Below are 22,484 nucleotides of genomic sequence, written 5' to 3'. Positions count from 1 at the left end.
TGGTTTCCACTGTATAAGGCCTACAGGGGTAAGATGACCTAGAACAGTCTTTCAACCATGTTGTTTGAATTGCCAGATCATTACCAAAGACAGGGGAAGATTTGAAAATTATATAGGGCCTTGCAAGCGGTGGAACAGGAGCTCTTCCTTCCCTTGGCCTGTACAGTCAGAGAGAGTTACGAATACAGAAACCAGACATGTGGCTGCCTCAGGCTGTGAATTTCCCTCCGTCCCAGTCAGCCAGAGCTGGGGGAACAGAACACTAGGAGGAAGGAAAGAGAATTACCGTTCAACTCACATGTTTTAAAACAAGCCCACTTATGCTAACATTACTTCCTCCTACACAAAATAAAACAAACAAACAGTCTTGAAAAGAGGATGAATTAGAATCTTCTGTTTTAATTCATTATAGAAAAGTAGAATTCTTATAAGGTGCATATGGCAAAGAAATAAATATAATCTTCTTGGAAGCAGTACAGAGTAATATCAAAGATTATAACTAGAAATATTTTCTTACCTAATACTAATTATATCTATATCTTCACAGCTTACCTATTCACTGAGCTAGAATTAAAAGGTGCTACAACCTCTTCAAATATGTTCCCCAAAATGATCACCTCTGCTTGGTGGTGCCAACTGTCTCTTGAGCCCTCAGTTTCTTTGATTCTTTTTTTTCACAACATTTTGCCAAATTTTCTTTTGTACTCTTACCTGGACTCACTTATTTTCTGTTTTATGGATGTAGTGTAGAGAGCATCCTGGTAGTTGCAAGAAAAACAGAAATCAAGACAACATCCTGGCCCATGAGAAACTTACAATCTAAAAGAGAAGCTGTAACGAGGACATGAGTGAACTATGGCATAAAGCTGAAAAAAACGTAACTGCCGTGGGTTCAAAGAAAGAAGATGGCTCCCATATTGGGGACATCAGGGAATTCTTTATGGAGAAAGTAGGACTTGAAATGGATCTTAAAAGGTGGAAATGATTTCTAGAAGTGAACACTGGGGGAGAAATGGGAATTCCATGCTCTAGAAAAGTGATGAGGCAAAGACATAGTTGCATGGAGATTCGGGACATAAGTGAGGCCTGTGTAGTGGGCAGGCATGGGTGCAGAATAGTGCAAAGGCAGGAGAGTTGTGGCCTAAAACTCTGAAAAGGCTGCCCCGGGCTTATTTTGTGGGAGGAGCTGTGGAGTAGAGCAGGGCTGTGATCAGAGAGGTGCTTTGGTAGCAGTGTTAAAGAGTCAAGTGAGGACTGAGGGTCACAATTGGGCATTGTGTAGATGTAAAAAGGATAGAAGACAACTAGCAAAGACAACTAACGAGAGCAGAGGAAAGGTAGCCGCGTTATTCTGCACCTATGGCCTCAGAGCCAGGAAGAGAGAAAGTTACTTGGGATGGGGTCTGAGATTCTGAGCTGCTGTAGCTAAGTGGATCTTGTTTCCATTAACAAAAGGAAGGAAATCTGAGGCAGAAGTTGGTTTGAATCTGGGCAATGATGTGGATTGTTCCAGACATTAATTTTGAAGTGCTGGTGATATGTCCAGGTGGGACTATTCAAGAAACAGTTGGAAATACAGGAAAGGATAGCTGGATGAAGATCGGGAATAGAGGCATAAATGTAGGAGAAATGCTTACGTAAATTATGGCTGAAGCCAAGAGAATCTAGGATGAGAGAGAAGACCAAGGGAAGAATCTTGGGGAACACCTACATTAATGGTGAGCCAAAGAAAAGGAGGCTAAAGAGGAGAGGAGGTGAGATGGAAGGAGGACTAGAGGCATAACGTCACGGGGGTCAAGGGCCCGAAGGAGGAGGGAATCATTAGGCATATGAGGTGCTGCAGGCAGAGGAGGGTTCGCTCTTCTCCTCTCTCCTTGCTGGCCCCAGCACTGAGGTCCTTCTTGCCCCCAGGAGTGGAGAGGACCAAAGTAGACCTCTGCTTCTCTGACTCTTCTCTCTCCATCTCCTGTCCACACCAACTACCACTTCCTAATTAATTCTCTGAAACACTGTTTTCATCTTGTCATCCCCTGGCTGAAAACTCTACAGTAGCTCCCTCTTGCCTATGGAAATTCAAATGTCGAGCCTGATATCCAGGCTCAATTATTCAGGCTCTACTAATTAACACCATCTTATCTGCCTGGCTTTCTCTTTCATTCAGCTCCAACATATTTCATTAGAGCCAGGCCAGAACTCTCGCTGTCACCATGCAAGACTACCACGCGTACATTTTTTCAAGCTTCCCTGCTTTCAATTCCCATTTCCCTCCTCCCGGCCAAGATAGAGTACATCAGCAAGGAAATTCAAACAACGCCTCTGTGTTTCATTCTCGTCCTTATAGCTTAGAATCTATTTTAGCATTAATGCCTATTCTTTTATTGTACAATTATTTTTTAAATTTCAAGTCTTAAGGGCAACAAACAAGCATTTATTTCTTTGTCTCCCAACAGTGCCCAAACAAAGCGTGGATCGCACAGCTGACACTTTTATGTAATGTGAGAATATTTTGACTTTCCTTTCTCTCACGAAGGTGTGGTCTAATGTGTTGGTAACTGCCCAAGAAAGGATCTGAGGTACCCTCATTGCAAAACACCAACCCACCCCACCATCTGCCAAGCCACTTCTGTGGTTTCATTCATTTAGATCATCAAGGCTTTTCTGCCATGCTGTTCATTATGGTAGCCAGTAGCTACCTAGAACATTGTCACAGAATGCACTATGTTTTCTGATTTCAAAAGTTTTGAGAATGTAGAAACTCTGTAAGGAGTTAAGCCTTGTTAACTACTTTTTGAAGAGAATCAGCAAGAACCTGTAAAAAAGAGACCTTAAATAAGGGTGAAAAACTGAGAGGCAGAGAGTGCAGAGGAGCAACTAGAAAGAAGGAAGGCTTTCCTGAGGTCATGTTGGGTAAGACTTAAAAGATGGCAGGAGGGGAAGTGGCGTGAAGAGCATCCCAGGTTTAAGGGTAGTGGGCACAGGCTAGAAAAGGAAGATGGAGAGGGAGAAAGGAATTTAGGAGAACCTAGGATGGATGGAAGTAGATTCTAAAATTTTCCCTAAGAGCACAGTGAGTTCAATGAAACATTTTCATAAGGGAAGTGAAAATATTAGATTTGTGCTTTCAAAGTATTGTTCCAGCCGCAGTATGAGGAGAATGGTTTGGCACAAGACAAGAGAAGATTTGGGAAGACCCATGGCAGATGATTGCTGTATTCCAGGGGACAGATTGTAGTGGCCGAGATTACTGTGGACTCATTGGAAACAGATCGATGTGGCTTCTTTGACAGATACATAGAAAATGGAACAATCAAGATTTTATTCTATTTGAATGTGTGGGGGCTCCACCCTAGACCTATCAAGGAACAACTCAGGGTCAGATCAGCTATCTGTGTTGTAACCAGGCCTCCAGGTCATTTGGATGCACTCTCAATGTTGGGATCTCTGACTAGACAATGAAATTAGGGCTCCTGCCCTTTACCCAAGCTCTCCCTGTCCGTCCCTCTCATCCTTCACTCACCACCTCCCAAATCCCAATGACTAGAGCTTCTACAGTTCAAATGGGGGGCAGCAATGGCCAAAAGGAAGGGGTTCTTAGAATTCATCAGAGAATCAGTAAGCAAGCACTGAAAAAGGAGAAATCAACTGGAAAAGCATCCTTCCCAATCTATCAATGGCTATACCCATTGACTGACTGTGTGCTCATTCACACTGCAGTGTGGTGGTGACAAGCACCGGCTCAGGGGCCAGAAGGCCTGGATGCAAATCCCAGCTCTACCACCTACCAGTTGTGTGACACCAAGCAAGGCATTTCACCTCCCTCCATATATTTCCTCATCTGTGAAATGAGGAGAAAAAATACACCATCTCATGGAGTCACCATAAGGATTAAATGTCTAAATAGATGTAAAGTTTCGATAACAGTGCCTGCGATGCACAGTAAGCACAAATGAATTGTTAGTATCTAACAATCTAAGAGATCCAAGAGCATCACTATTCAAAATCAGCCATCATCGTTAACTTTACCTGACTTCGTACACTCAACAAACATTTGTTTAGAAATTTAAGATTGTGAAATAGCTGGATTATAGTGTTAAAAAAAAATAAACCGGAATATTACTAGGTGTTCAAGCCCCTTCTTAAGAATGAAGGCCTCTCTCTTTGTCCTGTTCTCCAGGGTGTTCTCCAGAGAATAGCAACACATGGTCCAGGGAAAGCACAGAAGGGGAAATGGAAATCGCAGAGCAGTTGTTTGGGGTGGGAAGAGGGAAGCTGGGTGACATGAGTCTGTATAGCACTGTGAAATCCACTGCAGGGCTTGCCTGGTTTCTAAGTGTTTTGCTCAAGAAGCCCTGAGGGGAGGGCAGAAGGGAGAAATAGGAGGACGCTGGAGACTAGGGTAGACAGCACAGGGGGTGGCTGTGCTCCAGGCGGTCTTCAGAGCCGAGCCACTGCTCCTTTGTCTGGACAATGCAGACTGCGGGCTGTAATCTGAGTGGGAACAAGGAAGGAGCCTGGCCACACAATCAAAGGGCTCAGGCTGTGCCAGTCCGGTTCCCTTCAGCGTCAGCTTACTGTGGGGCTCCCTTGGGCCCCACCAGAGGAGTCAGGTGGAAGTAAAAGAGGCAATGGAGACAGATTTCTTGGAGACTTTGGTTTCTGATCAATTGTTCTGAAACCTACTTGCCTGTGACTCTGAATATGCTCCTGACATCCTGCATTTTCATAAATATGCAAGACCATATTCTCAATGGAGCTTTCCTCTTTGGCCTCCTCTTCTTTCTGGTTGCATTTGCCATTCAGCCTCGGATCTGGGTGTTGGAACGTAATCCCATTTTAGACAAAATTATCAGCAAACACTCTTGGTTTCCTTTCTATAAAGATATATATTGCAGAAATATTTTATTTTATTCTTTCTTGGACCTCACGCCTCTTAGAAGAGAGTCTCTTCCAACTCTTTTTGAAAGACTTCCTAACTACAGGAGAGTAAATAGTTGAACTGGGAATAGAAAGTTTTTGTGAAAAGACTACAAACATGAATTTTGGCTTTCCAGAAGAGTTTGGGGCAAACCATGTGTATACCTTCCGGCTGGGAAACATGTCATTAGTATTTCAACTGGAATTCTTCTGTGTCAGGTTTTTTTAATGTATGCACCGAAGTACGCTTTCTGAGCTAAACCACTTTAACAATTAGGAAGGAAGTTAGCTCCACTTTCTCCCATCCTCTACTAAATATACATTTTTACAGCCTGTCTAATCTCATTCACTTTGTTATGTTCTGGCAGAGATATTAGTGTCTGGAAAAATAAATAATTTAAAAACCAGTCTGAGATTGAGTCAACACAACATCAAAATCACCTATAAATATGTCATTATATTGCACAGCTTAAACCATTTACTTAGAATTTTACACGTCAAACAACTTTATTTCCCCCTATCTTCTATGCATTGATGGGTGGATCAATTAACTTCACGAGATCTCTTGAGTCTATTAGAAGTCTCTAGATCATCACTGATTTGGTACAGAGGCTCCCCAAAGATGGAAACGTCTCAGAAGCATGCGGCCACTCCATCCATACTATACTCAAACTGAAAATACCCTCTCATTATTAAGTCTTTTATCTGTCTCTTCCTCCCAGTGCCATTTACCTGACAAGGCAGATGAATTTCACTGCCTAAATTTCTCCCTAATCCACTGATTTCTGACCTTACCAAGTGGACCACTATCTTCTCTCTCCGGAATGGTTGTTCTCCCCACATCGAGTCTTGAGTTTCCCTTCACTCTCTATTCCAGGACCCACATTTTAGCCTGTGATCCTGGTGAAAGGAAAACCTGGCCATGTCCTTCCCCTCTTCGAAATGCTCCACCAGCCCTCAGGACAAAGTCCAGGTTTGTAAGTCTGTGTTATAAGCTGCTTCTCCTTCCAGACGCTGTTTGTCTTTCCAGTCTCATCTCTTGCCACTTCTTGCCTCATGTTCTAAAAATCCATCAGGCTCTTAACTGGGCCATACTCCCTCTCTTCTGAATATTCTTGCCTGTTCTACTTTCTGTCTGGGAGAATCCTCTCTCTACCTACTTTGTCCTTTAGTTGACTAGATCTTATCACCTTCAGCTTAAACACCATGACTCTAAGAGGACATCCTTTAATTCTAGAACAGGTGCCACGCCCCCCAGCCTTGGACAACACCCTGACTTACCCCATCCTACCACTTTTCACACTCTATTGTGTGTTTTCCCAGCTTCATTATTTGTGTCTCCGGCTGGACCATGAACTCTGTATAAGTTGGGGCCATATTTATCTTATTTACTATTGTACCCCTACCCCTAATTCTCTATGAGGGCCTCTAAGAACTTGTTACACATCAGGAAAATGACTCAAGCAAACAGCATTTCATTGATGGCTTTGTTTGTGACTTTCAGCCCAGTTATTTCAAATTCCTAACTTTGGAGACGCGCATGTCTGGCTCCTGAACAGTCTTATTTCGCCATGTCTTCAGTGTGCTCAAGCAGAAAGCAAGCGCCTAGCTAGAGTGAGCAGAAATCTCCATTTGCCCATGACGATCCCAGTCTGTATCCAGTAGAAGTGTTACTAGCTTCCCCTTGAATTTTCAAATGGACCTCAGATTGGAAGAGACATTTTAAGGTCGCCATATGCATAGTTCAAGCGCATTCCTCAAACATTGACAAGCTTCAACCTTTCCACCATGAGCAGTCAGATGGGGGAAATTAATTAAAGAATTAGTGTCTTTTAAATTCATTCATTTTCTAGGGCACCCGAGCAGCCTTCTGAGGGGTCATTTGCACTTGTCTTTTGGTATACTCCAACTATAAACTCATTTTCAAACTCTTTGTCAAATGCCTTGAATATTTCTAAGAACATAGAATAAAGAAACACTTATAAGGTCATAATATACTGATCTAATCTACGTATATGCAAGAGACTCCAGAATTGTCTTAATACTCAGATCCTCTTACTTTCCTTTGATGCAGAACCCAGGAGATATTTGGTTTTTTGTTTTGTGTATGTGAGTTTTGTTGCCGTTACTATTGTTTTGGGAGATTTTCCCTTTGTTTTAGCTCCGCTTTGTCCTACGCAATCCACCCCAACCTCCACCCAACCCCCATAGACCGCAATTGAGGAAAAATCTTTTAAAACAATTATCAAGATTGGCTGTCTACTGTGATCAAATTCATTAGATAATAGCTAAACTCTACATTTCACTTGGTGCACAATGTTTTGCTTTTTTCTCTCTCCTTTTCTTTCTCCAGTATTCACATGGAAATAATGCCATGGTTGTCTAGGGGTAAATTTGAGGTGCTCTCCCAGGACCTGGCATATTTCAGTGAGCACAGGCAGAGGGCGGATAGGTATCTCTGGCAGCAAGAGAGATGGGAAAGGAAGGGACAGTAACTCCTTTAAAAAAAAACTTTTTTATTTTTTTAACAAATATCACTATTAGTGATTATTTTAAGGAATGTCTGTAAAAAAACTTGGAAATACTGAAAAAGTGTAACGAGCATTCTTTTTGTAAATAAATGCATGCATAATACTATAGTCTATGTACTCTAGGATCATAGCTAGCAAATACGTTTGTATTCTAAATTTCACATTATGCTAAGAGTAATTTCCAATGGTGTTGAATATTATTTCAGAATAGTGTTTTACAATAGAGAGTTTGCATCAGCTTTCATTGGAGATGTTTGTCCAAATTCAGACTCCCAAGTCCAGCACTAGAATTAGAAAATCAGAAGGAGGATGTGTGGGACAGGAGTTGAGGGACACAAAGAGGTATGTATTTTCAAAGATCATCTTGGGTAATTTTCATGTATAACTCATTTCCTCATTTTAAGAACCACTTCTAGAAGCCATGCCTAATAACAACATAATATTCCATGGATGGTATATAGAATTTAACCAATCCTCTACTGCTAGATAGTCAGGTTGTTGCATTTACTAGGCCCCAGGATTTGGGGATCTTTAAAGTTACTGATTTATTCTACTCCAGAAGATTGCAATATTTTAAACAGAGTATGGGAATGCCCATCTCATGAACTTCTTTATACTTTTAAAATATGAAAAATCTTGGTCAATCCAATAAATGAATAACAGTTTTTTGACTATATATATATATATCAATTTATATTGCTTCGTTTTCTAATAGGTCATAGAAATTCCATGTGTTTATTGGCCATTAATGTTCTTTCATCCTTTCATTCTATTGAGGAGTTCATTTTTGTTCTCAGTATTTATAAGCTCTCTATGTTTGTTGGAGATGTTAGCATTCATTTGTCACACATTTTTCTGACATGTACTGTTCTTTTTTTTATTTTAATTAAATTTTTGTCATCTTGTTTTGATGCGAAGTATAGATTACATGCAATCTTGTATGACACTACTATCTTCATTTTGAATTCCTTATGAATATCCTCTTCTTGTAAGAATCAGTTAAATACTCTTTTCCCCCCTCCTTTCTTCTATAGATTAATATTATAATCCATTTGGAATCTATTTTCATGTATAGCTTGAAGTAGGAGATCTTGATTATTTTTTCCAAATGGTTTATCAACTTTTCCAGCAGCACTTTAATAAATAATTCATTTCGACCCCTCTAATTTAAAATGCCACAATTAATATAACAGGATCTTTAGATATAAAAGCGTCTTTTTCATTGATTTCTCTTCTGTTCCATTGTAACTTCATCCTGTATTTTAGTATTAAAAATGTACCTCTTCCCTCATTAGTTTTGTTACTCCAAATTTTCTCTGGTAGAATCACTTTTTCAAGTTTCAAATATATTTTGATTCCAATTTCAATTGGAATTGCATTAAATTTATAAGAAATTTAAAGAGACATTACATCTTTCAATAACTGGGGATTTCTATGAAGGAAAATATTATAAGTTTTCATTTAATCAAATTGTGTTTTACGCCATTAAGTAGAGTTTTTATTTTACTCACATAGGTACTAAATAATTTTATTAAATTTATTGAAATATGTCTTATATTTTGTCTGTTGTCATTAAGTTTATTTTATTCAATAGAGTTTTAAACTGAAGAATAGAGAAACAGTTGATTTTGTATATTTATTTTGTAACTCACCGCTTTTCTAAATTATTATTAATTCTAATACTTTTCCATCAATTCACTTATGCTTTATAGTTGCAAACTGTATCATCTATAAACAACCATTTATCTCCTTCTTCCCAAACTTCATACTTCTTATGACTTTTTCTTGTCTTTTTGCAATGACTAAACCTTTTGTAAAAATCATGAGTAATAGTGGTAATGGGATGCATACTTTTCTGAACTTTAATCTCCGTGGTATTTTGCCATAAGCATGAGATTAGTTTATTAGTTTGGTTTGTGATAGCTATGATATTTTAAAAATCAGGTTAAGGAAATCTTCCTTATCATACTGAAGAAATTGTTATATGCAGGATCCTGGAACTGCATTTATTTTGTAACTTTACTTTGAACTTCTTTTAGAATCATAGAAAGTCGAAATGTAGTACAAAGAATTTCCATATATCCCTCTCCCACCCTCCTTCAATGTAAACATGTTCTATAACCACAGTACATTTATCAGAACCGGGAAATTAACATTGGACAATGCCATTGGCTAAAGATCTATTCAAATTTCACCGGCTTGCTTTTTTTTCTTTTTTTTCACTAATGTCTTTGTTGTCTGATCCTATTCAAAATCACGATCCCACATCACATTAGTTCAGGCAGTCTGTAATAGTTTCTCAATCTTTCTTGACCATGACATCATTGAAGAGTATCGATCAGTTATTTTGCCAAATGTTTCATTTGAGTTTGTCTAGTATTTCCACATGATTGAGATTATGTATGTTTGGTAAGAATAACACAGAAAGGATGCAGTGTCCTGCTCCATGCACCATATCACTCGCATTACAGGGCTCATGAGGGTTAAGGTCACTTCTGCCCGGTTTTCTCCACTGGAAACTATCTTTTCCTCTGTAGCTAACAAATAAGTTGGGGGAGGTAGTATGAGGCTGCACATCCTGTTTTCCTCCAACTTTCACCCACTGATTTTAGCATCAATTAGCGATTCTTGACTAAGAATATTTTTTACTAGAAACGGATTTTGAACTTTACCAAATGCCTCTTGGAGATTGCTCAAGATAATCATATGCTTTGTCAAGTTTAAAATATGTTGCCATTGAAATTTGTATTAGAACTGCGTTACATTTATAAGAAGCCATCCTGTTAAATTGTGGTTTTGAGTAATAGATTTCTTCATTTTAAATTATTCTTTAAAGAAACTCTGCTAGTTATTTTCCCTTTAATATACTGTTGGATCTAATTCACTAGCATTCAATATAGGGCTTTTGCAACTGGAATTACTAGTCAGATTGATCTGTGGATTTTTTTTTTGACTACTAAATGCTTCTTTCTCAGTGAGCCAAAAGCTTGAAAACTGGGAAAGACTATGATACTGCAGGGTGTGTGTGAAGATTTTTCAAGAGCTCCTCAGATAGGGATAGTTTTTAACAGAATCAATTGCCACATTTTTAACTTCTTTATGATATTTTCCCTAAAACTCATCCAGGAATGGGCCTGGGGTCAAGGCCAACCTTCTGCCTAACTCCTTTCCCAACTCCCTTTCACAATTGCTCTTCTCTCACTTTGCATAAGAAAGACAGAGCTCTCACCCATCTGGAATCTTGCTAGTTGCATTGCCTCAAGGAATAGAAATCTCTAAGGAGATTCAACTCTCTCATCTCTAAGTAAGATTCAAAACATTGCTGTAGGTGTTGAGAAAATTAATAATGCTCATGACTGAGTAACAAATTCCCATGTGCGTCAGGTGGCTTCCAAGTCTTTGCTTTCAACAAAATTGAAAGAGGACCTAACGTAATTATTGATGTTAGATCGTTAAAAATATAACTTGGAAAGAGTTCAAAGAATTAAATGACATTTCCACAACAAAACTCCTTCCATTCCCATTACTGTTTATGTGAACCAAGTTTCTCAGAGATCACAACTGTTACAAAAGAAAATTGAGAATAGAATTTATAGTTAACACATCGCATTCTAATGACAAGTATTTCTCAACCAGACATGTGAACTCATAATTCCATCTATCTGCTTAAGAAAGGCAGCTTCAATAAGATATTGTTTTTTATATTTAATAATTATCAAGATGTATATTGTTTATCTTTGTGATCATTTGTCTACTATTATTTGGATCATAGAAATTTTTTACATTTAAAACAACATTTTTCCAATTAAAAACAATAGACTTTTTCTTGCAATGATATATGATAGGTGAGGAATAAAGACTTTCAAACATAAAAAATAGTTATTATAATAAAATATATGAGGAAGTGGAACAGAAATACACAATTAGAGAGAAAAAAGAAAAATGCAGAAATTTAAAATGAGTCATTTTCCTTTATTTTTAAACGATTGATAATGGTTATCAAGTTGCTATGGTATTTTATTGGATAATGTTAAAGGTAATTTTGTTTTAAAATTAGAATATTTATAATATTCCAGAAATTACATTTTTTTAAATGATTTAAAACAATGAAAATCATCTAACTAGATGTCAACTTTGAAATGCAGAGGAATATATAGCCATATATATTATATAATTCTTTTATGGGTACACGAGTAACAATTTGGTAATCATTGAAAACTATCTCCACTGTGAAGATTCAAATTTGTTCTAATGTGGAATACTCTACCAGTTTACTAGAAATTCTAATCAAACGGGTTGTTTGCAAAGATTATTTACTTGAATGTACTAAGCCACCTACTCAGAGAAAATTGTTTATCTATAGCCCACACCGCAGCCTAATTCTAACTGTCTGAACTATTGCAGAGGCTGCCTGTGTATAGACCAGGGCTCAAATAGTGTAAGCTATATTTAACACATGTTATTATGTGGCTACCAACTCTGATTTCTGTAGAAAAAATTACGTTTCTCAATTACAAGGTATTGGGCAACCCCAGCTGATGAGCAGGAACCTGAGAGGGTTAGTTCGCATTTTATAGTGGAAGGCAATTTTCATGACTTAAATATCGATTTGTGTTATGAATTTTAAATCACTGATAAGAAATCTTGGCCTATTTTTTCCCCTATAGAGAGGAAGATATTGGCACTTCTAAAAAAATGTTTTTGTGGGGCCAGCCCAGTAGTGCAGCAGTTCAGTTCACAGGTTCCACTTCAGCAGCCTGGGGTTTGCCAGTTTGGATCCTGGGTGGGAACCTATGCACAGCTTGTCAAGCCATGCTGTGGCAGGTGTCTCACATATAAAGTAGAGGAAGATGGGCATAGATGTTAGCTCAGGACCAGTCTCCCTCAGCAAAAAGAGGAGGATTGGCGGCAGATGTTAGCTCAGGGCCTACTCTTCCTCCAAAAAAAAATATATATTTTTGCAAAAACAAAATAACAATATTAAAAACACACAAGGGACTTCTGGTTTCTGGTCCAACATATAAAGATCTTGGAAGTCATAACTCCTAACCTCACAACAACAAAAAAGCTGAACAAAATGAAAACCAACAGCTCTTCTTTTATCCCTCACAGGACTGAGGTCACAGGACCAATTGCTGCCCTCAAACTTGGAAAATATACAGGGGCAGGTCGAGAATCACAGTTTCCCTGGCCAGAGGCCGGGGAGCCCCTAGAGCTAGCACAGGAGTAGGCAAACTTAAACTGCCATTGACAAACTGCTGGAGGCTTGATGTGGACAAGCTGGAGAGTCAAAAACTCCAGGGAGGGGGCCAGTCTTAAGGGGATCTCCATATTGTCATGAATTGTACCTCCAGGAGCTCTACTGGGTTCCAGCAGCACCAATCGGAGAAAAATCCCCTCGTGTTTCTGGCAGGGGGTGGGGAAAAGTAGCCATTTCAAAATATGCCCGGAGTGTTCTGTTCTCCTTAACAAGACCTGCCTCAGGACTTAAGTATTTTACTAGACCTGAATCCACTAAAGTTTCACCAGAGACTAACTGACCTGGGGAAGGGAAATACCCAACCCCAGCTCCCTCTAGACTTCCTGCCTCGCCCAAGGGAGACAAAAACTGAGAAGCACTCATAAGGGTCACAGTCTGCTGCCACAGGCTCAGTAAAATCCTGAGACCAAATCATAGGACTATAGAATTCTTCCCCTCCCCACATACCTCACCACCACATCGATGGCTCCTGTATAATAGCAGAGGATTACAAGTGAAAGAACAGCCTATCTCAGGCCTGACCTAAGAAGTCTCTAGGAAAAGTCAAAAACAATAGGGGAGAAAACAATGGACGACAATGGAGATTTTTGTCTCTGACATCTATAGCTACAGCGAACAAGAAATACAGCCTAACTAATAGTCAGATAAACATAAAACTTCACACTGTCTACCCCAGTTCTTTTCACCCAGTACATCATGTCCAACTTTCAACAAAAAAATCACAAGGCATGCTAAAAGATAAAATGTACAGTCTGAAGAGACAAAACAAGCATCAGAACCAGACTCAGACAGAACAGAATGGTGGAAATGTCAGACTGGGGAATTTGAAACAACTGTGACTAATATGCTAAGGGCTCTAAGGGAAAAGTGGACAGCATGCAAAAATACATGTGCAGAGAGATTAAAACGCTAAGAATGAATGATAAGGAAATGCTAGTAATCATAAACACTAACAGAAATGAAGAATGCCTTTGATGGATGCATCATAGACTACACACAGCCAAGGAAAGAATCAGTGAGCTTAAAGAGAGGTCAATGGAAACTTCCAAAGTTGAAATATAAAGAAGGAAAAAAATGAAAAAGACAGAAGAGAATATCCAAGAACTGTGGGACAATTGTAAAAGGTGTAAAATATGTAGGCCAGGAATACCAAAGGGAGAAGAAAGGTCAGAGAACTCAAGCAAGATAAACGCCAAAACATCTACACCCAGATATATCATATTTAAACTGCTAAGAATCAAAGATAAAGAGAAAATCTTAAGAGAAGCCAGAGGGAAAAAGCACCTTACCTAGAGAGGAGCAAAGGTAAGAATTACATGGGACCTCTCTTCAGACACCATGGAAGCAAGAAGAGAGTGGAGTAAATATATAAAGTGTCAAAAGAAAAACTCATCAACCCCAAATTCTGTGTCAAGTTAAATTATCCTTCAAAAGTGAAGGAGAAATGAAGACTTTCTCAAACAGCAAAAATGGACCAAATTCATCATGAGTAGACCTGACTTGTAAGAAATGTTAAAGGAAGTTCTTCAGAGAGAAGGAAAATGATATAGGCCAGAAACTCAGACCTGCATGCAGAATGGAGAGCGTTATACAAAGAACAAATGAAGACAAAAGAAAACCTTTTATTTTTCTTATTCTTAATTGAGCTAACAGATAACAGTTTACTCTAAATAATAATAGCAATAATGTATTCAGTGATTATCCCTTAGGGAGAAGTGAAATGAGTGCCAGCAATAAGGAATGGATGGGAGGAATTTGAAATATTCTGTTATAAGGTACTTGTAGTATCTGTGAAGCTGTTATTTGAAAGTGGGGTATTAGTTGTAAATCTATGGCAACCACTTAAAAAAAATATATATATATATATAAAAGATATCCAAGGTCAGGAAAGAAAATGAAGCATACAAAGTAATTAAAAAACAGAGAAGGCAAAAAAAAAAAAAAGAATGGAAGACAAAAAACAAATAAACAGGGCAACAAATAGAAAGCAGTGACAAATATGGTAGATATGAATCAATCATATCAATAATCACTTTAAACATCAATGGTCTAAATAGATCAATTAAAACAGAGATTGCCACAGTGAACCAAAAGTGAACTGCAGCTACATATTATCTACAAGAAACTCACTTTCAATATAAAGAGACATATAGATTAAAAGTAAAGAATAGAGAAAGATATACTATGCTAACAATGATCAAAAGAAAGCTGGGGTAGACGTTTTTATTTCAGACTAAGTATACTTCAGAGCAAAGGAAATTATCTGGAATTAGAGGGGCATTATATTATGATAAAGGAGTCAATTCTCCAAGAAGGCATAATTCTTAATATATGTGCCCCTAACAACAAGCATCAAAGTACATAAGACAAAAAATGATAGAACTGTGAGGAGAAATAAAGGAATGCAAAATTACGGTTGGAGTCCGCAATACCCCTCTATCAGAAGGGGACAGATCCAGCAGGCAGGCAATCAGTAAGGACAGAGATGTACTCAACAGTACCATCAATCAACTGAATACAATTGACATCTGTTCACTATTTTATTCAACAACAGCAGAATGCACTTTTCTCAAGCTTACGTATGGCGTTCACCACTTACATATGACAGACCACATTACGCGCCATAAAACACATCCTAACAAATTTAAAAGCATAGAAGTTATACTAAGTACGCCCTCAGACCACAGAAGAATTAATCCGGTAATCTATAATAGAACATGTGCTGGAAAATCCCCAAATACTTGGATATTAAAAAGTTCAGCAGTCTGCTTGAGAGCACACAGCTGATAGGAGCCTAGATTTACATCCATTCCTGTTTCATTCTGGAGCCCTTGCTCAGTGTTTTGCTATGTTCCTTCCTAATCCTTTGGAGACTTTTAACTTATTGTAAAAACCTGAAAGGCTTTGCGATTACTCATATTTCTATTTTATTAGCTACAAGCAAAGGTGAGAAAATAAAATTCCTAAAGCTAAATTATTACAATTTATAGTCACATTCTCACAGTAGGTCTTCCTGGTTATTTCCTTCATCACACCTAACACTTTTGTGCCTTTTAAGATTTTATTTTTGTCTTATCTATCAATATTTATCATACAGTGTTTAGAATGTTATCACTCCACGGTATATGTTGGGAAAGTATCTGATGGGAGGGTGGCTGAGACCAGGAGGGCTGAGTGAGCAGATAAACTAAGTGAAACCTGCTCAGTAGGTGTGGTCCAGTTTTCTGCTTTAGTTTCCATGGGCCAGTCAACATATTAGCTAGAAAGCTTTTTGAAAAAAATAAAATAAAATAAAAACTTTACCAATTCCATGTCAAAAATTCCAGCTTTTAGCTTTGGGGAATATCTTTATTTATTGAGGGTTTGGATTTGCTTGAGAAAACACTTTCTGCTCTTCAGCTTACTTTAGCCAGCTTATGAGGGACACTGGTTTTGCCAATGGAGGGAATGGAAGTTCCCAGCAAGTCACTCAGGACTTCCGGGTTTCCTCGTCAGTCTTTGTGTGGTTTCCCTCTGAAAGATGCACACGAGGGACAAAGACTCTCCTCAGAGGTGGGAAAACCACCCCTCAAGGCTTGAGTTCCACTTACATCTAGGCTATTTAGAATGGATGCCCATGGCATAAACTTGTGAGCACATTTTAAGAATGTGCCTCTCAAGTCGCACATAAATACTTGGGGCTTGGCAAAATCAAATACTGAACACATTTTCCTTTGATTTTCTATACATGAGTATTTTGATAGAAATAAAATAATCTATGTGCTTTTGATTAAAAATAATTTATCTAAATGCTATGTGCAAGACAGACGTTAGGTCTGAGAAGACTATTTGGCCTTTTGGTCTATTAAACTTTTAAAATTTTCCTTTTTAAAAAAAATTTTGGTCGTTGAACCAAAAAGTTGGCCAAGGCTAAAAGGCTAAACATAACTCTAACTTCAAAGGGTGAATTATGTTTAAAACCCAGACACTTAAAAACATTTTCTCTCTTGTCTGAGTTGTAGCGTCCATTCTACTTTTTGTTATAACGTCAGATCCTGGACAGAGCGGCAGCCAGAGAGTCTGATCAGCCCCGGGTGTGGGATCGGAGGCTGGCTGTATCCTCTCTACTGAATTTCATTCATCTGTGGCTTTTGAGCAAAAGGTGAAGCCTGAGAACATGAACAAGAGGCCTAGAGCTGGGACAATTGTTTTCCTCCCTCAACATTGATGATAGATATTATTTCTTTTGCCTCCTAAACCTCAGCTAGCAGTGGTTGACTTTTAATAAAAATGCATGGTAGTTTTCATCAGAGAAGCGATTGACAAGGCTCCAGTCAACGTTTGTCTGGGCAGCTGCTTTGTGGTCCTTTTCCATTAGGCCCCCACAGCAGTTAAAATGTTAAGCTGCCTCTAGCTTCTGAATTGGTTGCCCCTCCTCCCAATTTGTAGCCTCTAAACTCTGCCTCAATGTTTATATCTCAGTTCAAATGGTACTTCCTCCCGGAAACAGACTTAGTGCCTTCTCCCTCCCAGCTCTTCTTGGTGTATAGCCCCTTATAATAGTTATGTTTTCTCGTTGTAGTTGTTTATTTACCTTTCTCTCCTCTACAATGTAAGGTCCTTGAAGCAGGGATTTACTTTTCCCTCCTGTGTCCCCAAGGCCTGTCAACGTATTTGGCATAAACATGTGAGCGATCTTTTACATACAGTAATAAATGAAAAAGTGAAATAAAGATTTACACCTTCCACAGCTCATTGTTTTCTTCACAAAAGATCTCAGGTGTGACCACCTCATCTCCTAATACATTTCCTGTTAAATGGTACCACGGAACACATCCCTTATCCACTGAACAATATTTATTGAGCACCTCCTCTGTGCCCAACTCCCCGCCAGGTGCTGGTGATGCTGTGCTGGAAAAGATGGGTGCGACCCTGACGTCAAAGACCACGGTCTTGGCCATATCTGCCTGGGAAACTCTATGGTGTGTGGAATTCCTATGATAAAAATGTCTCTTGTAACTTTCTTTTTCTCATTCTATGACGGTTCAATTATAGTTTTTTTTGTTATTCCTGACATAAGATGAACACTCTCTCCATTTTCCTGGCACATGCCTAGCATCGATATTTTCATGGCAATAATGAGCACTCACCATCTGAGGAAAAGTGGAAGAGGTTTTTAGCTGGCCATCAGCTAGGGAATCTCTGCCAGTGGTTTTTTACTTTGCTGGCTCAGAATTGCCTCTTTCTTCCCTGAAACCACAGATCATCCTCTTGTAGAGCTGCTCTGAGCCATTTGGAGGAGGAAAGAGGAAAGAGTGTGAGAGCGAATACCAGCTCCTCAAATGATGCCTAGTTCCATTTCAATCAGCTGGTGAGGCCGGTGAGGCACATAACAGTGGTGCAGAGAGTGCCAAGGAGGAGGCGTCTGGCTCTTGGACGTTGCAACAGGTTATGGATGGAAAGTTTCCTCCTGTCTGGGAATTTTAACTAAAGCCTCCAGCTTAGTCTAATGGCTTTTTAAGTACCACTGCATTCCAAAGGGAGGCACTAGATTAGATACCCACTTCTCCCCTGGCGGCTTGCTAAACAGCATCTAAACCGTCCTAAATCGCACTGGTAGTCTGTGAAAGAGAGCAGTAAGGTTTCAACAGAGGGGAGGAGAAGGCTTTTCTTTCAAGAGAACCCAGAGAGCACTGTGATATTTTGCTTCTCCTCTTGCTTCCTCCATTTTTAATCCAAGCAGTGGGGCTCTTGGAGGTAGACTCGTCGCCATTGGTTGGTCTGTGAGGGGAAGGTTCATATCTCTCTGCAGGCTGGATGCTCACTGAGCTCAGATGTCTGCAGGTCTCCAGCCAGAGTAAAGAGACTGGTGGTACATGTGAGGATAAAGTTTGAACTCTCCCTCTTCTAAACAGAAGCTGGATCAGAAAAGGGCTGCACCATTCACAGAAGCAGGGAACAGGCGCAGGGGCAGCCTGCACTTCAGAGCTTGGTGGGACGAGGATATGTGAGATTTCTCCTGGACAGAGTGGGTTTAGGTTCAAGTCATCTTGAAAAATGCTCACTGCTGTCTGCCACAACAAGGGGAATAAAAACAGGGATGCCCTGAAGCGGGCATGGCTTCAGAAGTTACTGGCAGTTAACTCTGTATCAGGTTGGGGAAAGAGTAGCTCAGAGAAACCCACCAATAAATGCCTTTAAAAGATGATGTCACCAACACGATGGGCATTGAAGAGCTGAGGGAGGAATTCTGATAGCACCTGGTAAAAGTGAAGTCCTCTGACCCATTTGCTCTGACTACCCACCTCCTCTCTCCCTTTCTCAACCTTGGGAGAGCCAGAGGGTAGTGATGGAGCTTAGGAAAGCAAAAGGATAGACTGTGTCTCCCCTCCCGACTGCAGGTAAAGAGAATCTCAAGTCAAGCCTGAATTATGGAGAGGGATGAACTTTAAACTGAATCTAAGATTAATTTACAAAAGTTTAGTTTGTACTGGATTTTATAAACCCTGAAAGTAACTAAAGAGTGTCAGTACCTTTTTGCAATGCTGCCAAATTGGTGTGGAAGGGACATTGACAAGGGGGATTTTAAGGCAGTGATGGAAAAGAAATGAAGCCATTTCCAGCTTTTACATCGCTGTGTTCAGCCCTTTCAATAGCCATGCAAATGACTCAAGCCTGGACTTCAAGCTTGATTCTGGATCGTTCCTCAGACAGCGGAGGACTAAGGGGAGCACGTGCAGTGTCTGGCCTATGAGGGTAAATTGTGTGGCATAGCAGACACTGTGGGTGACCCGCTCATGTCCCCATGGCACTTATCTCACCCAACCAAAGCTACTCACCTCCATCTCCAAAAGGTGTTTGTTTTTCTGGGGAACGTCAATACCACTGATACCAGTAGAAGTTCCAAACAACACAACGTAAAAGATTCGTGGTCAAAAATGTGCCGTGATCCTGGTGAAACTCTCAGGTTTCATTATAGTCAGATGTCTCAGAATTTTTCCATAGATCACGGAGTATTGTGAATCTGTAAGAGAAGGATAAGTATATGGTGTTTCCCAAACTTATTTGGCCTAAAAACCTTTTGTTTTCCCCCAGAAAGCATCCAAAGTGACCAGGATTCCATGGAGCCTACCTTGGGAATACGGGTAGGGGAGAAAGATTCTTGCCAGGAAGCCATTGGATACTCCTTCCCTCCTTTCTGGGGGCTGCCCTTATTCAGCTAAAACTATTTTCTGCCTAGTAGTATTGCAGTCATTTTAAAGAGGAACAAGCCATAAGATGTTGACTCAAGTCCTCAAGTCACAGGTTAGTTGCAAAAGAAGTCATAGAACCCCATCCTTGGACTCTTTCCCCTCAATCTTGCTACCTGATTAAAGCTTAAGAGTTTTCAACATATATGCCAGATCCTCAATTCTGCCAGTGAGTTTATATCTTTGCAAAAATAAAGATGCATAGCTGGGTGAGTTTGTAGGTGTGATATAAGCCTTAAGTTCCAATATCATGTGCTGCCTTAATATCTGGTCAGACAAGGAGGGCTCATCTGGCCTACTTGCAAATTCCCATCCCCACTTGGCTCCCATGGATAAGGTCCTCTAACCAAAGTGTGTTCCTCGGCAAAGGGGTCATGCACAGTTCCTACTTGACCCTAAGAAGTAGGTTTTGGTTCCTGCCAACCCACAGAATTATCAAACAAGTCAATCACATCCTTCTCTGGGGGCCAGGGGCACAGCACTCTGTTGTCGTGTGCAGTGTCCTCCTCCCCTTGACTGTGAGTCTAATAAACTGCTCTTGATGTCACCTGTGCAGCGTCAGGTGTCCTGTGTTTGCCCATCCCCATAGCTCTAGGGTGAGAATTTCTCCACCACCAACCAGGTGAACAGGAGGTGATTAAAACACTGGTTTATACAAAGTACAGCCAATATTTGAACTTGTGAATTAGAAGGCATGTCAGTGACATATAGAATTGTAAAAAAAATTTGTTTCTAGGACTTAGAATAAATCCATGGCTGGTTGTCATCATCGGCTGGCTTTAGCACCATAGACTAAAGGGTGCTGGGCAGATCTGTCCCAACCAGAATGATGTTAGTGACTGAAATGATTTAAAATACGTGTTTTGAAGTCAGACTGAATGGCATTGAAATCGCAGCTGTCACTTAGTAGGTGTATGGACTTTGACAAGTTATTTCAACTCTCTCAGTCTCACTTTCACCAACTGTACAATGGGAAAGATCATAAGACCCACATCACAGAGTTACTAGGAAGAATAAATGATGCCAGGTAAAGCACCTCACAAGGATGGAGGACATGGTAAGGGCCCAAGAAGTGTCAGCTACAAAACAAGTGTTTAAACTACAAAAAAGTTTCTTGTAGAGAAGTAAATATCTCTGCAAGAAGTAACGATGACACCATCATTTGTTTTAACCCAACATGTGAATTGATTCATCAAAGCCTGCAGGTATATTTGGAACACTTGATAAACGTGAAGTTTTTCAGTTGGCGAAGGGAGAGACAGATAAGGAGGAATCATATGTGTAGACGGGAAAACATAGTCCGCCTGGAGACATAGACATAGATGTAAATACAGACATAGATTCTGGGAAGAGTAAGTGGTTCCAGATGGGACCTTGAAGGGCTCTTATTCCTGGAGTCGTTGGAGGATAGTGATTTCACTGGAGTCTTCAAGGTGAAGAGGCTAGAAGAGTAGATTATTAGATCCTTGCTTGAAAGACAGCAGAGATCTAAGAAAGAGGATGAAAAAGTGTGCTAGTAGCAAGAAGATCATCACAAATCATGATAATAAAGAAGGGAGGTGGGGGAATAAAACGAATTAGAGAGAAATCCAGCTGAAGCTATCTCTCAGGAAGTTCGGAGTACAGGCTCCAGAAGCAGAGGGTTGTGAAGGTAGAAAGGCAGATATAGCTTTGGTGGATTCTTTAGAATAGAAGCCACAGGGCTACTTGAGCATGTCAGGGGTTAAGGAGACTCCAAAACAGTGGAAAAATACAAAGCTGAGAAACAACACAAACACGCAAAGTAGGCAAAGTAGGAAAAAGAGTTTTCTTTTTCATTAAGAATCAGTACCTGATGAAAATGAACAGAATTTATTATTTTTTAAGAAAGAATAATATTCTCACTTCTGAGAGAGATAAAGGGAAAGTGAAATCAGAAAGACAGAGGGAATACTATTTACTAAAACGATTGTGATTTAATGAGAAAGAATTAATGAAATTACTTCCAATTGTCCAAACATCCTTTCTATCTGAACAGCTCAGTTGCTCATCTCAAAGCTCTCATCTCTGTCTAATATACAAGACTCCTGGACTGGCCACACAGCTCTCCATTAAATGATATTAATGATATTGTTAGGTAAATAGAACTAACGTTAAGATGGTCGTGAGAAATTTCTCTTTGTCTCTAATACAAAAGAGCCATGCGGAAAAGCTATTCACATCACAAATAGTCACCTGTGGGAAAGACTCAACCCTCTACTTCTAAACTATTAATCTGCTCGGGTCTGTTTGATGTTAACGACCTTCACAACAAAGGCAGGGCTATTTCACCGTAGAGCCCATTTATCAGCTGTGTTTCCTATGACATATTCAGAATAAAACAATGGATTCCAACACGCTATTAGGTCACTGATATGCTGATTGTAATAAATGTTAAAAGTTTTCAATTCCTTCCGTTTCACTATTATATCAGCTTTTAGGTATTCATTTGTGGGTTTTTTTAAAAAAATATGACACTCATAAAAAGAAATCATTTCTCATAGCAAGGGAAAATAAATCTAAAGTGAAAAC

The sequence above is a fragment of the Equus asinus genome, chromosome 1 (assembly GCF_041296235.1).
Source record: "Equus asinus isolate D_3611 breed Donkey chromosome 1, EquAss-T2T_v2, whole genome shotgun sequence".
Taxonomy (NCBI): Eukaryota; Metazoa; Chordata; class Mammalia; order Perissodactyla; family Equidae; genus Equus; species Equus asinus.
This window is presented reverse-complemented; position numbering follows the sequence as displayed.